At 44.1% G+C, this 16314-nt stretch overlaps 2 long non-coding RNA genes across 3 annotated transcripts; both read right to left on the bottom strand.

Moving 5' to 3' along the window:
* Positions 1 to 2790: 2790 nt before the first annotated feature.
* Positions 2791 to 5926, bottom strand: LOC110537591 (uncharacterized). 2 transcript variants are annotated; one of them, XR_005034979.2, is made up of 5 exons: positions 5798 to 5926; positions 5476 to 5668; positions 4834 to 4896; positions 3879 to 4002; positions 2791 to 3729 (listed from the first exon to the last, which is right to left on the bottom strand). It is a non-coding gene; the product is annotated as an uncharacterized LOC110537591 (long non-coding RNA). The 2 variants fall into 2 exon arrangements; XR_016485064.1 differs by having other exon boundaries at positions 3871 to 4002; positions 5798 to 5913.
* Positions 5927 to 11732: 5806 nt separating this feature from the next.
* On the bottom strand, positions 11733 to 14011 carry LOC110537590 (uncharacterized). Its single transcript, XR_005034978.2, has 6 exons — positions 13758 to 14011; positions 13429 to 13548; positions 12462 to 12559; positions 12169 to 12297; positions 11888 to 12040; positions 11733 to 11806 (listed from the first exon to the last, which is right to left on the bottom strand). It is a non-coding gene; the product is annotated as an uncharacterized LOC110537590 (long non-coding RNA).
* Between the last annotated feature and the right edge of the window lie 2303 nt (positions 14012 to 16314).

The raw sequence follows: 16314 nt of genomic DNA, 5'->3' as shown, positions 1-16314 counted from the left end.
ACGAGGATGATGACCTGTCTATCTCCTCTTCCCCACACATTTTTGAGTAACTCTTTCACTGAATGTGGAGAATGGACTATGACCAGCTAGCTCTCTGACACACAGCTTGATGATGGCAATGACGCCTCTACTGAGGACAGTCCAGAGCCTCCAAAGGAACCACAAGGACCACCGAAGGACCATCGACTGGTAGGCATCTTTTACATTTGTGTGTGCGTGTCACATCTCAGTGGTTTGACCCTATATCTGTTGAGATTATTGTGGCCAAGCCCAACATCCTCCTCCCTGCCTCTTTGAGTGCCCTGAATAATGTGTCACACCAGATGGAGGTGGTCCCCACTGTCCGGCCCTGCAGGCAGCAGCTGGACAAGAAGACACAGTGGACCAACACCAACGAGGAGAGTCTGAGGAGGATCAAAGAGAACCTGACCTCAATAGAACTCAACCTGGAGGAAGGTCTGAAGACGCACAATGACGGTCAGCACATCAACCAAGAGGCAGAAGAAGAATGAGGGATGCTGTAGAGGATGGATTGTGAAGTGAATGGGGAGGAGGAAGGAGAGACTGAGGGATGAAGACGTGGCTAGGGAGGTCAAGAGGATGGGCGAGCAGGTGAGGGCACTGATCCAAGTGATGAAGAGAAACTGCAGTGAAGGTGATCTTAAGGCAGTAGACCTGGACAGTTGGCTGAATGACTTGGAGGTTGAAAGTGGCATTCAAGAAATGCACTGGAGAGATGGCTGAAATTATAGACAGCATGGCAGAAATGCAGACCAGTATAGCCGAGAACAGGCTCCTCAAGTCATAAAAAAAGAACAATGTCCAGAGCTTTGTAAGTTACTCCAACTTATTGAGTGTAGTCATGTATCTGCAATGTGTATAGAGTAGTTTGTTTTTAACATAGCCTTTTCCTGATATTTTCCTTTACTTTCTGGTCCTACAAAGCCCAGGGAAGGTCTCTGGTCCTGTGTCTGGCAAGACTAGCCTCTCTGCTCTTGTGACCTCAGCACCCTGGACCCTGGCTGAAGCCCTACAGGCCCTTCCCTCTGCTGTGGCCCCTCCCTCCCCAGAGAATGTCCCAAGGCCTCGGACTCCTCTCAGCTCTGTCATTATCACTCCGTCCGCTACAGAGAACTTCCAATAACGCCACATGCCTCACCTGGCCCCCATCACCAACCTGAGCCAGACCGGCAGGAAGCGGCTCCAGGAAATGGCAGTAGTGGCCCCACAGGTGGGAGGAAATACAAGAAGGATATATTGGCCACATGTCCTTCTACAGTATCGCACAGCTCTAGATTTTGCAGATCAAGAGAAGAGAACCCATAAACTTACATGACTTAATCTCCTTGTCCAAAGAATTCAGGAAGGGAAGGTCAAAAAGACAAAGGGAAAAGCCAAAAAAGTAGTGAAGCAAGAGAAGGCCAGTAAGATACAACAGATGGAACATTTTGGAGAAAGTAAGGAGGAGGAAAAGAAGTCTGAGGAAGATGTGAGGAAATAGAGGAGGGAGAATTGAAACATAACCCGGGAATACTAGACCAGAGAATTAGAGAAATAGAATGAGGTAGCAGAGAAAGAGCATCTATCTGATGTGTACATGGATATATTGTACTTTTCATAATAAAACGTATGTTAATTGTCAAAACTATTTCGTTATCGATTTTACATTCCCTCTCCCAGTCGCAGCTTGACGTTTGTCATGAATATTGCCCTGGAGGCAGACATTTCTCAAGATATGGCAGATGCAAAGCCAAAATTGGCAAGATTGTAAATATTTGTGGAAAATAATTGTGTTTTATGGACTTAATTTAAGGTAAGGATTAGCAGTGTGGTTAGGGTTAAGGTTAGGTTTAAAATCATATATTACTTTATGCCTGTGCCAGCTTGTGACCACTTTGCAGAACTGCCGCCAGGGCAAGATTCATGCAAGCTAGTGATGCGGGGATTGTCTCATAACCCACAGTCCCCAGGCGGGTGGGTTGCACACAGGTTCAATAAAGTGACAACAATAGGCTACATAACAAAATCCATAAATGTATAATTATTGTGCAATTTACACTAAGTGTACAAAACATTAAGGACACCTGCTATTTCCATGACAGACTGACCAGGTGAATCCAAGTGAAAGCTATGATCCCTTATTGATGTCACTTGTAGATGAAGGGGACAGGACAGGTTAAAGAATGATTTTTAAGCCTGGAGACAATTGAGACATGGATAGTGTATGTGTGCCATTCAGAGGGTGAACAGGCAAGACAAAAGATTTAAGTGTCTTTGAACGGAGTATGGTCGTAGGTGCCAGGCACACCGGTTTGTGTCAAGAACTGCAACACTGATGGGTTTTTCACGCTCATGTTCCGTTCCACCAACCAAAGGACATCCAGCCAACTTGGCAACTGTGGGAAACATTGGCTTCAACATGGGCCTGCATCCCTGTGGAACGCATTTAACACCTTGTAGAATCCATACCCCGATAAATTGAGGCTGTTCTGAGGACAAAAGGGGGTGGGGGGATAACTAGATATTAGGAAGGTGTCCTTATTATTTTGTACACTCAGTGTATAACCTATAGGTTACACTGCGCAGTTAGGGGCCGTCTGTAAAGGTACTATCTTTACCAGCATCATAAAAGCTGATATTATTTCATGGGCCTATTGCAACGAAGATTGGCCACTACAATATTGCCAGTTTATATTCATAACTAAAAGTTCACCTAATTGTATCTTCTGTTATAAAGACCATATTCAAATGAATAAAAACGAAAATAGAAAACGGTTTCCCATCTCAAGATTTTAACCCCTTTATCTCCACAATTTTCATGCTATCCAATTGGTAGTTACAGTCTTGTCTCATTGCTGCAACTCCCTACAGACTCGGGAGAGGCGAAGGTAGAGAGCCATGCGTCCTCCACGAAACACGACCCTGACAAGCTGCACTGCTTCCTGACACAATGCCCGCTTAACCCGGAAGCCAGCCACACCAATGTGTCGGAGGAAACACCGTACACCTGGCGACCGTGTCAGCATGCATGCGCCCGGGCCCGCCACAGGAGTTGCTAGAGCGCAATGGGACAAGGACATCCCTGCCAGACAAACCCTCACCTAACCAGGACGACGCTAGGACAATTGTGCACCAACCGATGGGTCTCCGGGTCGCAGCCGGCTGCGACAGAGCCTGGACTCGAACTAAGTGCCTAAGACCACTGCGCAACTCGGGAGGCAGGGTTTTGTATTAAATCATGCATAAATTCCTTGTGACAAGGGGAATGGAAGCTTTTGAATTGGACGTTTCAGACAAAAAATGAAATTTCTAAAAAATGTCTAGCCCCTTTATCTATTGGTAACAGGGTTGACGTATTATGCTAAATACACACTAAGTTTTACACCACAAAACAGAACTAGCTCATGAGCTCAACTAGCACCTGCATTTTGGAGCTATGTCTAAAAAGCTTTTTGTCTTTTACAACTCTCCCATTCACCTGTGTGAACTTCATCTTCGTGACATGCTAGCCTTTTACCGGCTGCGGAGAGCCTTTTCTGTTTGCATTTTGTTGTGCACCAGGTTTTCCTGTCTTTCCATGTTCTGTTTGTGAGAGCTGGCTCTGACCCATAACAGTCAATCCTCTTTGCCAGGAACCTTCTTTAGCACTTTACATTTTCCCAAATGCTTCCAAACTGATGCTTTCTCACAGCTGCTCTTAGTCTTGGGTTGAGAAGTCATTCTCCAAACCTAATCGCAAACAAAGAAAAGATTAAAACACATGACGGTCCAACACAATAGGGGAGGGGGGCATAGGGAAGGTAAGGGAGAGGAGATAAAAAGAAAAGACTTCCTCCGTGTCAGGTAAGCAGTCTCGAAGTGTACCCTCACCAACTTACCGGACTGAGTGAGTTCTGAACATCCCTCGCTGTCCTCTGTTCCTGCATCCAAGTCTTCTTGGGCCTCTTTCTGGTGTCTGTCTTGACTCTTTATTACGTTTTCTCAGTTCTTTCTCAGGCTTGCCTGAAAAACACAAAAGGATGGAACATACATAAGAGTAACAACAAATCCACATATTAGCAAGCAACGACATTACATTTTTGTTCAGAACTCACTCAGCCTGGTAAGTTTGACGGTAGACTGCGGATGTTCCCTTGCTTACGAAAGCAGCCGGTGTCTACCGTCAAAGAATTACCAGGCTGTGTGAGTTCTGAACACCTGTCACTCGAGCTTTCGCTGTCAGGTTCATACTCACAGATGCAGCCGGTGTCACTCAGCTGGTGTTTTGTATCATATTTGTACAACAGCTGATGAAACTATGAATAAATGTTATCAGTGTAACTTCCTGATAGTTGCTGATTGAAAATACAATCTACATAAGACATTCTAAATCTGCAGGTTTTGCATTGGTGGAGTTTTGGCTTGCTTGGTGACATCACCAGGTGGTCTAAGTAAATAGACCAATAACAAAGAGTTTGAAATCTCTCTGCCAATAACAGCTCATTTTGAGGCTACATTTCCCTCTCATTAGTGTATTGATCCATGTTTAACCATGTTTTGAGGCTATGGAGTGTTTGTTTACATGTACATTGAAGTAAAACAAGCTTATATGCTGAGTTCTGATGGGGTACAACTGTTGAACTAAGCTCATGAGGCATTTATAAGTTATATTCTTCAAGAATCAATGGGTATATATCATTCAATTGCAGGTTCAAAAATGGATTTTGCAACTTTAAAATGCAGGAAATGAGGGGGTGGTTGACGGTTGGCTACATACCTTGGCACGAGAGATTCCTGCTTTTAGATTACAATTTTAAAATAATGAATTAATAAATGTATAGTATGACAGATTACCTATGACAGCAACAACTGTCTCTCCAAATCAAACCTTCCCTTCTAGCACCGTCTCTGCCAGTCCTGCAGCAAATAAAACATGTTTTCACAAAAAATATAAATATAATTGGACCATCCGGATATCCATATTTTAATAGTGAAATATTCCAAATGCCTATCCCTTGCTGCCATTTCAAAATACAATCACCTCTAAACAAAATGTCTCACATTGTGACTTGTGCAAATAACTCGGCATGCCACAGGAAAGCAACCGAGCTAGGACCACATTTGCATTACAATGTAGGTAGCTACCAGTAGCTAGTTTAACATTACTCCTATGGAGTTATTTAACATTATGCACAACATTCTTCCATATGAGAACATCTAAGACATCATTGCAAAGATAAGCAATGCAATAATAATCAATTCCGAAATGTCTACTCCAGCAACCTTTAGCAGCTAGCTGGCTAATTAACCTATCGGTATAGCCAGGAAAAATGGATCGCTAGCTAGCTAACAAAATGCTACAACAGAGCTAATACTTTTCCATGCATCGACGAAATGTAGCACGCTACAGCTACATTGGCCGAGTTATTGTTGAATAATAACGAAGCTAGGTAAATTTATTTGAAATAATATCACTAGTAACTTAAAAATACTTACAGCTGAAATACACTGCTGTTTTCTTTATGAGCATGGTGAACTGAGGAAGCCGCATCCACCTGTCGTGTTGTGGGGGAGGGGACAAGTTCCCCAAATAGACCCTGGCTTTGGATCAGATTTGAATTCCCCCCGCAAATGGTCCTTGTTAGGTTTGGGGAGGGGAAGCTGATCCTAGATCTGTATCTAGGGGAAACTTCGCCCCAGCACATGCAAAGAAAGAGAGTTGGGGAGAAGGGGAGGAGAGAGAGCGTCGATCTCAGGATTGACAGATCATGTTCAAAATATACCAGTAAGAAATTGGTTTCAGAAAATAATATATTACCTTTAGCAGTTCTAATGTCTTCATTTGCCCCATTTCATTAGTCTTGTTGATTGATTGCTGATATCTAGTTTCACAGAAAAGATGGTGTTGATGAAGAGCATCCATCCATGTATAGACATATAGTTCATACTGGTGGTCCTACCCATTACCCACTTCACTCCATTAACCCTAAACTTGCTGCTCACATGGTGGTTTGTCTAAATGTATTTGACTTTAGGTTAGTTAAGGTTAAGAAGGTAAAGATTGTGTTTTGCTGTGTTGGGAGCACTAGTGGCAATGCTGCCTCACCCAGATCACACATTGCCCTATATACGTATATACTGTAGCAAGCTTAACCCTACACTTACCACCTTCTGATCTCTTGGTGTAATGAATAAGGTGTTGGCTTGCTAGTCGCTGGACCGGGGTTCGAGGCCCAGTTGGAGCTACCCCCAAGTTTGTTACATTGGTATCAGAAGTGGGATAGTGCCTGTGAAGCCATCAAAGATGTGTGTACACGTGAGAGACTTGCTATAAAGAAGTGTGGCGGCATGCTCTCCCCAAGGAAGGAGGTCTCAGCTGACTCACGTTCTGTAGCAACTTTAATCCAACACCGAGTGAACACATCGAGAGGTTTGGACATATTGGAGTAGCACTTAAGGTGTTGGCTTGACAGTTGATGGACCCAGGAATTTACAAAAATATATTTGTTTGCCTACGGCAGTCCTTCTCAAATAGTGGGGCGCGCCCCCCTGGGGGGGCTCGGAGCGATGCCAGGGGGAACATGCTTTTTTTTGCCGCAGGGAGTAGGGTTTTTTTGCACCGAACAAGAGCACACAGTTCAGAGCAGGAGATATGAAGTGCAGATAACAAACCCTTAACAGGGATGAAAAGAAAGGCAGAGAGAGACGGAGATAATGAGACAAACGTAAGTCTCCCGAAAGCTAAGAAGGTAAAGATTGTATGTAGCGCTTGGCTTCACTGTGACTACGGTGGGAGACGAGGAAAGACCGGTATGTTTACTGTGTATAAAAATGTTGGCAGCGGACAGCATGAAGCCAAATAAATGAAGGCGTCACTTAAAGACATTACACCCCAATCAAGCCGCTTGAGTTTTTTCAGCGAAAACGTGCCGAATATTGCCAACAATCGTCCCGCTTTGTGAATGCTACTTCAGTAAACCAGCGAGCACTGTTAGCATAATATAAGGTGGCATACCAAATTGCTCAGTGCAAAAAAAAACTCCATAGCAGAGGAGCTGATACTGCCTGCAGCATTAGACATGGTCTCTGTCATGCTGAATGACGCAAGTGCTGCAAAAATAAAAACTATCCCTCTGTCCAATGACACTGTTGCCAGACGTATAAATGACATTGCTAACGATCTTAAAGAACAGCTGGTAGATAAACTCAAAGACGCTTATGTACGTTTTGACATGACAAACTCCCTGTGATAGGATCTACTTTTTTTGTAAATATGTCAGAGACAGAGCCACAGCTGAAGAGCTATTCAAAATGCTGGACTGCTTCCTGACTGAGAATGGGCTAAAGTGGGAGAACTGCATTGGTGTTTGCAGTGATGGTGCACGGACCATGGCAGGGATGAGAAAAGGACTTCGGGCACTCATCAAGAAGGCCTCACCTTCACCTAAAATGTTATGCAGAGGTGTACTTATAACAATTTTATAGACAAATGATGCTATTTACAGTCGCGGCAGAGAGTTGGGGGGCGCGAAATGTTGACTTCTTCCTAGGGGGGGCATAACTGCTAGGAGGAGCACTGGCCTACGGGCAGGGAGACCCGGGTTTGAGACAAAAAGGGGCATTACACCATTGCTGTTTGCAAAAAACACTACATTGGTGGAAGCAGTGGAATTGTGCTTTGGGAGAGGTGTGCACATTTCATGGGCAGGATCTGTACCTGGGCCTCCTATGGGAAAAACCAGTGTCTTGACCATTAGACCAAGAGGTCAGTGTCTTGAGCTGAGGGTGACACTGATTTTAAAGTTGCACGCAAGACTACCTCATTACCAGATCATGAGACAGACTCATGTTTGCTACGCACATGGGATAGTGTAAAGGGAACTTTGCCTAGGAAGCCCATGCTAGAAGTGTTAGAAGGCGGAAGATAGAGAATTAGTCCAGTAACTGAAAGGTCACTGTTTTGAGTCCTGAGTCAGGCAACAAAATGTGTGATTTGATCTGAACTGGCAGATCTGTGACCAACCCCTTCAGAAAAACAAATTCCCTTTCTTCCCCGTAACATGGACTAATACAGTTGTACTGGCGCCAGAGAGGATGGCTGCCGTTTTTTATTGGCTCTTAACCAACCATTCTATTTTGTTAGATTTTTCGCTTTGATTGAAACTTATTTTGTACATAATGTTGCTGCTACCGTCTCTTATGACCGAAAAGAGCTTCTGGACATCAGAACAGCGATTACCCACCTTGAATTGGACAAAGAATTTTTGTTTAATGAGTCAGACGAGAGGGATTTACTCCAGACACCTGAACAGGCCCTCATCCCCGTCATTTATAGGAAAAAATATGTAGATTTCGCAGAAGGAGATCGGGGTGGCATGTGAGGATTTATCGACAAGTGGCTAATCTGCCTTGCCATCCGTACTGTTGGCCAGCGTACAATAGCTGGAAAATAAATGGGACAAACTAAAAGCATGTATATCCTACCAACGGGACATTAAGAACTGTAATATCTTATGTTTCACGGAGACGTGGCTGAACGACATCATAACATACAGCTGCCGGGTTTTACACTATCAGCAGGGTAGAAAAGCATCCTCTGGTAAGACAAGGGGTGGCGGTCTATGTATATTTGTAAACAACAGCTGGTGCCCGATATCTAAGGAAGTCTCAAGGTTTTGCTCGCCTGAGCTAGAGTATCTCATGATAAGCTGCAGACCACACTATCTACCTAGAGAGTTTTCATCTGTATTTTAGGTAGCTGTCTACACCACAGACCGATGCTGGCACTAAGATCGCACTCAATGAGCTGTATACCGCCATAAGCAAACAGGAAAACGCTCATCCAGAGGCGGCACTCCTAGTGGCCGGAGACATTAATGGAGGGAAACTTAAATCAGTTTGACCTCATTTCTACCAGCATGTTAAATGTCCATCCAGAGGGGGAAAAAACTTTAGAACAGCTTTACTCCACATACAGAGATGGGTACAAAGCTCTCCCTCCATTTGGCAAATCTGACCATAATTTTAACCTCCTGATTCCTGCTTACAAGCAAAAATTAAAGCAGGAAGCATTGGTGACTCGGTCAATAAAAAAGTGCTCAGATGAAGCAGATGCTAAACTACAGGACTGTTTTGCTTGCACAGACTGGAATATGTTCCTGGGATTCTTCCGATGGCACCACATTAGTCACCGGCCTCATCAATAAGTGCATCGATGACGTCGTCCCCACAATGACTGTACGTATATACCCCAACCAGAAGCCATGAATTTCAGGCAACATCTGCACTGAGCTAAAGGGTAGAGCTGCCTCTTTCAAGGAGCGGGACTCTAACCCGGAAGTGTTGTGTATTGATATTCTAGTTTTGTCCCATTAGGGCACCTGTAAACCCCCTTTGCTTACCTACGTTGAAATGCTTGGAATGTTCTCCCTGTGAAATGCATTAAACAATGCCCACGTTAATTTCTACTCCCGTCTCATGTCCTTATATTAGTTGTATAAGTAATACAGTGTGCTATACAACAGGAAGCTTATAAGAAATCCCACTATGCCCTCCGACGAACCATCAAACAGGCAAAATGTCAATACAGGACTAAGATCGAATCGTACTACACCGGCTCTGACGCTCGTCAGATGTGGCAGGGCTTGCAAACTATTACAGACTACAAAGGGAAGCACAGCCGAGAGCTGCCCAGTGACACGAGCCTACCAGACGAGCTAAATAACTAATATGCTCGCTTCGAGGCAAGTAACAATGAAACATGCATGAGAGCATCAGCTGTTCCAGACGACTGTGTGATCACGCTCTCCGCAGCCGATGTAAAACCTTTAAACAGGTCAACATTCACAAGACCGCAGGGCCAGAAGGATTACCAGGCCGTATACTCCGAGCATGCGCTGACCAACTGGCAAGTGTCGTCACTGACATTTTCAACCTCTCCCTGTCTGAGTCTGTACTACCAACATCTTTCAAGCAGACAACCATAGTCACTGTGCCCAAGAAAACTAAGGTAACCTGCCTAAATGACTACCAACCCGTAGCACTCACGTCTGTAGCCATTAAGTGCTTTGAAAGGCTGGTCATGGCTCACATCAACACCATTATCCCAGAAACCCTAGATCCAATCTAACAGATCCACAGATGATGCAATCTCTATTGCACTCCACACTGCCATTCACACATGGACAAAAGGAGCACCTATGTGAGAATGCTATTCATTGACTACATCTCAGCGTTTAACACCATAGTGCCCTCAAAGCTCATCACTAAGCTAAGGACCCTGGGACTAAACCCCTCCCTCTACAACTGGATCCTGGACTTCTTGACGGGCCGCCCCCAGGTGGTAAGGGTAGGTAACAACACATCCGCCACGCTGATCCTCAACACGGGGGCACCTCTAGGGTGCATGCTCAGTCCCGTCCTGAACACCCTGTTTAGTCATGACTGCACGGCCAGGCACGACTCCAACACCATCTTTAAGTTTGCCGGTGACAACAGTGGTAGGCCTGATCACAGACAACAACGAGAAAGACTATAAGGAGGTCAGAGACATGACAATGTGGTGCAAGGACAACAACCTCTTCGTCAATGTGATCAAGACAAAGGAGATGATTGTGGAATACAGGAAAAGGAGGACTAACCACGCCCCTATTCTCATCGACGGGGCTGTAGTGGAGCAGGTTGAGAGCTTCAAGTTCCTTGGTGTCCACATCACCAAACTATCTTGGTCCAAACACACCAAGAGTTGTGAAGAGAGCACAACAAAGCCTATTTCCCCACAAGAGACTGAAAAGATTTGTCATGGGTCCTCAGATCCTCAAAAGAATCTACAGCTGCACCATTGAGAGCATTCTGACTGGTTGAATCACTGCCTGGTATGGCAACTGGTCGGACTGGAGCCAAGCTTTCTGCCATCCAGGACCTCTATACCAGGCGGTGTCAGAAGAAGGCCCTAAAAACTATCAAAGACTCCAGCCACCCTAGTCATAAAATGTTCTCTCTGCTACCATATGGCAAGCGGTACCGGAACGCCAAGTCTAGGTCCAAAAGACTTCTTAACAGCTTCTACCCCCAAGCCATAAGACTCCTGAACAGCTAATCAAATGGCTACCCAGACTTTTTGCACCCCCCCCACTGTTTTAAGCTGCTGCTACTCTCTGCATAGTCACTTTACCTCTACCTACATGTACATATTACCTCTATTACCTCGACTAACTGGTGCCCCCGCACATTGACTCTGTACCGGTACACCCTGTATATAGCCTCACAATTGTTATTTTACTGCTGCTCTCTAATTATTTGTTACTTGTATTTAAATGATCTATTTTTTACTTAACACTTATTTTTCTTAAACTGCATTGTTGGTTAAGGGCTTGTAAATAAGCATTTCACTGTAAGGTTGGATTTGAGATGACCTTTGCTGACGAAACAACTTGTGTAAAAGATCTGTCACAAACTACATGCATACTATTTCAGTCCTGGCCAACCAAGCTGTTGAGGTAGTCTTTATGACGTACATAATGCTGAAAGGAGGAAAAGAGAGGAGAGGTCATCATCATAGGAAATACTCTAACCTGCCTGAAAGGCTATAATAATATTTAATCAGTGTACTGTATGTACATGCATAAGGACAAATCTGACATGAGGCCACTTTGGGATACAAAAACATCTTCCAAGTTTTGATTTTGGGATGAACTATAATACAAGTATTATTACAGTGCACCAACAGTGAATAACACTACACACTCAGTCACTCACGTCTGAGTGTTGCTGTTCCGTCTCCTCTGGTCTGACGCCACATCTCCCTCTTCTCCCCCTCCGTCTCAACCTTGGGTGCAAACACACAGCATCATAACACAGTAAATGGCTGGGAATGAATGAATTCTGCTACCAAGTAAGTGACCCTTACTTGAGCTAGGGGTAAAACATTTTGACTTCAGCGGGTGCGGGTCACTGGCCTGTAGGGCTCCTTGCCTTTGTTGAAGTCTGGTTTGATGGGAACCACTCCATTTCCATCTGCTCTTATCATGCAGACAAGCATTCCTTCTCCTTTTGGCCAAGTCTGAGAAATACAATAATAAAATGCCACTTTTCAATGCCTGAATTGGAATCTACTTCAAAGTTATTACATACAAAGCAGTGCAATAAGTGTATAGGCTACATAGTGGTTTTTCCCCTTGTGCTACTCACTTGCCCGCTGGTCCCAGGTTTCCCATGATGTGCATGGTCTGTACAGGTGTGTTGACCATGTGGCTGGCCTTCACAAAGTCCTCCGAGGGGTCCCAGGTAATCAGCCTGGACTTGGGGATGGTGCGGTCACTGCAGACCAACAGAATACCACAAACACATTTTGCATACAAGGGTATGGTGTAATGTGAACATACTGGTACACTGTTTGTCTTCAAAACAGCACGACGCATCATTGCTGCTTCAATTACATTCACTTTAATAATAATTCACTTTGGTGAGTAACAGGGACCTACACTGGGCGTCTGTCCTGTCGTCTGTGTCTGACATTGGCCATCCTATGTGCCAGTAAGGTAGGATTGGACTTGACCTGCGTCACCATACTCTGGGAATGCTGTAGTGAATATATCAAAAACAGCTTTAAAACACTAACGTTTCTTTTGGACAGAAAATAGGTACATGCTTTGTTTTGAATAATGAAATTGTCACGTCTGCTCCAGCTCCCTCTCTCTGGCAATCGAGGTCCCCAGGCTGCTCATCATTACTCACACCTGTCACAATTTTTACGCGCACCAGCGCTTCATCGGACTCACCTGGACTCCATCACGCCATTGATTACCTCCCCTATATCTGTCACTTCCTCAGTTTCATCCCCATGTCTGCATTGATGTTGTTTTGTTTCTCTTGTCCAGACACTGTTCGTCTTTAGTTTCATGTCTATTTATTAATAAATCCTCCCCCTATACTTGCTTCCCGTCTCCCAGCGTCTTTGGTTACAGAACCGTTACAGAAATGGAGATTCTGTTGAAAACCGCCCCTTCCCCCTGGTGTAGCAGACAGAATCGGTGTAGGTGAAAATCCTGCAGTTCCATCTGCCCCTGGTCCGCTCCTGAGCCATGATCTCTGTGTGGTATTGTCTCTCCAGCGGAGTCTGGCATACTGACTCACTCTGGAACAAAACCACTTCATATTGTGCACGTGCACACACACACACACACACACACACACACACACCTTACTATGCAACATCAAACTATCCTAAACAGTAAATTCTTATTTGTTATAAGGACACTGACTGAACAGCTTCTCCTGCCAGCCTACCACTAACTCCTCATCATAATTTATGGCTGAAAACAAAACCAAGATGTTGTGGTCCATATCTAGCCACCACGAAAATTACATCTACTCAACTAAGAAGCATCTTACATATTTCTGTTTCAAAACATCTAACATCATCTTGCTGTTTCAAAACAGTGTTAACACCTGATTGAGCCTGAGTTGAGGGTGTCCAGCTCAATGCCTCCCCTCTCCTGTTGAGTCCAAACCTGCTGCTGAAGGTGTTGGGAGAGGGCTGCTGTGGAGGTGACTCTCTGAATACGGATCCTGTAAACACCATTGTAAATATAAACAAAGTAAACAGGATTCTAGCTAGCTAAATGCCATGTTTTCATTGCAAACTCAGGGATCAGGTCAAGCAATATACTGGGTGTTTATCATCATCTGCTTTGAGAGCTAACGTTAGCTAAAGACAGTGTCTTGCTTGTATGGCAATGCAAGGACTAAAAGCCACACAAAGGCCAACTGCAACTTACTTAATTGTAAGGTTTTTGACAGCATCCCGGGAACGATAGGCAGCCTCTCCGGTGTCGGTGCTCCAGCCGTCTGCCATGTTGTAACATTAGGAACTTTATTGATGGCTAGCTAACTAGCTAGGTTAGCAACATACACACACGCGCGCTATGTATACAGTAGCAGGCAATTTTGCCAATTTTGTAGCTAGTACTTTTCGCAAGCGTCTGCTCGTTGCATGGTAACAACTGTCTGCAAGCCTGGTTGGGTTTCTGGCGAGCAATACAACTATTTATTGGTTCACTACCGCCACCTACCGTGGGATACAGTCCAGAGCAGCAGAATAAATCCCCTCCACTGATAACAGGTAAGATAATATCAGTATAATAATATTCCCTTGATGTAAAAAGTTTAAGAACCCCTGATGTAATTAATTAAGACAAAAATCTGTCTGACACAAATAACTGCAATTTAAAAAGCTTTATTGGAAATGCACGTTTCAAACAGCACAATTATATACAGATGAGTGTAGCTAAATCAGATACATGCTAATTTAGTTTAAATGTGATATATTCCTCTAGTCCCAGTTAATTTCTACTCTTTTGACATGCTTCAGACCAGATGCATGCTTCACTTCAGTGTACAATGGTCCTAAATTTGCATATCACAGTGTTTGAAGCTTTTACGTTCTGCATCTCTCTGCTGTCTTTCATCTGAAGCCATATCCTCCAAGGTCTAAACAGGTGTAGATTTCCATCTCTGTGTGGGAGACCAGATATTGCAAGGAGACCAGTAAGGGGCCCTCAACTCTTCCCTTTGTCCAAATGAGACCTAAGACCCCAATATCAGTGACACTGCCCTAAGGTTGGTGCTGTCCTTTGGATGAGACTGTGAAGACAGAGATCTTATCTCTCTGTGGTTACTAAAGATGTCATGGCACTTATGACATGAGTAGAGGTGTTGACCCTGTTTCCCCAGGCTATATTTCCAAGCCTGAGCATGTAAATCCAACTCATTATCATAGGCTGTATGGGGATCAATATATATATTTTTTAATATTGTCTCAAAATATAAGAATGAGACCAATATATGTATTTTGCTAATCATAGTTCCTGTCTGTGTGTGTGTGTGTGTGTGTGTGTGTGTGTGTGTGTGTGTGTGGTAGAAGTAATAGTTGGCCATTATTTCTTTGAACATCTCAGTTTGGGCAGCAGCCACTGAAGAAACCTGTCAATCAAAAACCACAGGAGAATAAACAGTATTATAAACTGGGTGGTTCGATCCCTGAATGCTGATTGGCTGAAAGCCGTGGTATATTTAAGCAATAAGGCACGAGGGGGTGTGGTATATGGCCAATATACCACAGCTAAGGACTGTTCTTACGCACAACACAACACAGAGTGCCTGGATACAGCCCTTAGCCGTGGTATATTGACCATATACCACAAACCCCCAAGGTTTCTTATTGCTATTATGAATTGGTTAACAATGTAATTAGAGCAGTAAAATTAAATAATTCATCATACCTGTGGTATACGGTCTGATATACCATGGCTGTCAGCCAATCAGCATTCAGGGCTCGATCCACCCAGTTTATAACAGACCGTATACCACAGGTATGACAAAATATTTGTTTTTACTGCTCTAATTAAGTTGGTAACCAGTTAATAATAGCAAAAAGGCACCTCGGGGGTTTGTGGTATATTGCCGATATACCACGGCTAAGGGCTGTATCCAGGCACTCCGTGTTGCGTCGTGCATAAGAACAGCCCTTAGCCGTGATATATTGGCCATATAGTGGGGCAAAAAAGTATTTAGTCAGCCACCAATTGTGCAAGTTCTCCCACTTAACAAGACGAGAGAGGCCTGTAATTTTCATCATAGGTACACTTCAACTATGACGGACAAAATGAGAAACAAAAATCCAGAAAATCACATTGTAGGATTTTTAATGAATTTATTTGCAAATTATGGTGGAAAATAAGTATTTGGTCAATAACAAAAGGTTATCTCAATACTTTGTTATATACCCTTTGTTGGCAATGACAGAGGTCAAATGTTTTCTGTAAGTCTTCACAAGGTTTTCACACACTGTTGCTGGTATTTTGGCCCATTCCTCCATGCAGATCTCCCCTAGAGCAGTGACGTTTTGGGGCTGTTGCTGGGCAACACGGACTTTCAACTCCCTCCAAAGATTTTCTATGGGGTTGAGATCTGGAGACTGGCTAGGCCACTCCAGGACCTTGAAATGCTTCTTACGAAGCCACTTCTTCGTTGCCCGGGCGGTGTGTTTGGGATCATTGTCATGCTGAAAGACCCAGCCACGTTTCATCTTCAATGCCCTTGCTGATGGAAGGAGGTTTTCACTCAAAATCTCACGATACATGGCCCCATTCATTCTTTCCTTTACACGGATTAGTTGTCCTGGTCCCTTTGCAGAAAAACAGCCCCAAAGCATGATGTTTCCACCCCCATGCTTCACAGTAGGTATGGTGTTCTTTGGATGTTGCATCCAAAGAACACCATACCTAGCAGCATTCTCAGCATACTGAGCATTCTTTGTCCTCCAAACACAATGAG

Source organism: Oncorhynchus mykiss, chromosome 12 (genome assembly GCF_057628025.1).
Source record: "Oncorhynchus mykiss isolate SJ-2025 chromosome 12, ASM5762802v1, whole genome shotgun sequence".
NCBI classification, from domain to species: Eukaryota; Metazoa; Chordata; class Actinopteri; order Salmoniformes; family Salmonidae; genus Oncorhynchus; species Oncorhynchus mykiss.
Note: the sequence above shows the minus strand (reverse complement) of the source record. Positions and strands in the feature narration are given on the sequence as shown.